The sequence below is a fragment of the Gracilinanus agilis genome, chromosome 3, assembly GCF_016433145.1.
Source record: "Gracilinanus agilis isolate LMUSP501 chromosome 3, AgileGrace, whole genome shotgun sequence".
In the NCBI taxonomy this organism is placed as follows: Eukaryota; Metazoa; Chordata; class Mammalia; order Didelphimorphia; family Didelphidae; genus Gracilinanus; species Gracilinanus agilis.
The window spans coordinates 79,287,748-79,288,849 of NC_058132.1; positions in this window are offsets into that span (position 1 = coordinate 79,287,748).

Sequence of the window (1,102 nt, forward strand, 5' to 3'; positions counted from 1 at the left end):
CCTCTCTTCATCTCCCCTCCTCTCTCCCTCTCTTCCTCTCTTTCTCTTCCCCTCCCTACTCCCTCTCCCTCTCCCTTTCCCCTCTCCCCACCCTCTTCATCTCCCCTTCCTCTCTCTCCCTTTCTTCTTCTCCTTCTCTTCCTCTTCCTCTCTCCCTCTCCCTCTCTTCCTCTCTCTCCCTCTCTTCCTCCCTCTTTCCCTCCCTCCCCTTCTCCTCTCTGTCTCTGTCTCTCTTTCTCTGTCTCTTTCTCTCCCTCCCCCACTCTCTCCTCTTCTCTTTCTCTCCCTCATTCCCTGGGGTTCAATGTCCCAGCCCTTTCGTGTCCAGGAGTGAATTTGCTGTTTTTTTAGCCAACATGACCTCCAAAAAAGGAGGCTGTACCCACTTCCTCTCTCTAAGGAGAACATTCTGTGTTTTAAGGGCCGTCTCATCTGTGAAATGTGATATGTGTGTATAGAAGAAAAGGAAGGTATAGACTCTGGTTTGTTCATTTGTTTCTTTTTTTTTTTAAGCCCTTATCTTCTGTCTTAGAATCAACACAAGTATCATTCCAAGGCAGAAGAGTGGTAAGAGTTAGGAAACTGAGGTTGTGACTTGTCCAGAGTCCCACAGCTAGGGAATGTCTGAGTCCACATTTGAAGCCAGGACCTCCTGTCTCCAGGCCAGGCTCTCTATCCATTGAGCCACCTAGCCACCTTGTTCATTCTTGGGGCGTAATAGCAGGTTTGTGGACCCTACTTCCTGATTTTCTTTTCCTTTCTGAGCCCTCAGATACCACCAAAGACCCTTTCCTAGGCCAGTTTCTCCTCGTATTTCTCAGATCACTGGGATTCTCAGGGCTGAGGTAGAGCTCTAAGAAGATTCTGGGTTCATAGTGGGTCTCAGACAAAAAGTTGTTTTTGAGATGTCTTTCAATATTCCCAGTGAAAGTCAGAAACATGGTTTCTTCTCCTCACTCCCCCTTCTACTTCTCTTAGCTATCTTTTCTCCTCCTGGTCTCTTTTCCCATCTTCTATCTTCCCCATTCCCTCCCCTCCCTGAAAGACCAGCAGCTTTTAAAAGAATCTGACAGCTGCTTCCCAGGAAGGGTGTGAAGGCGGT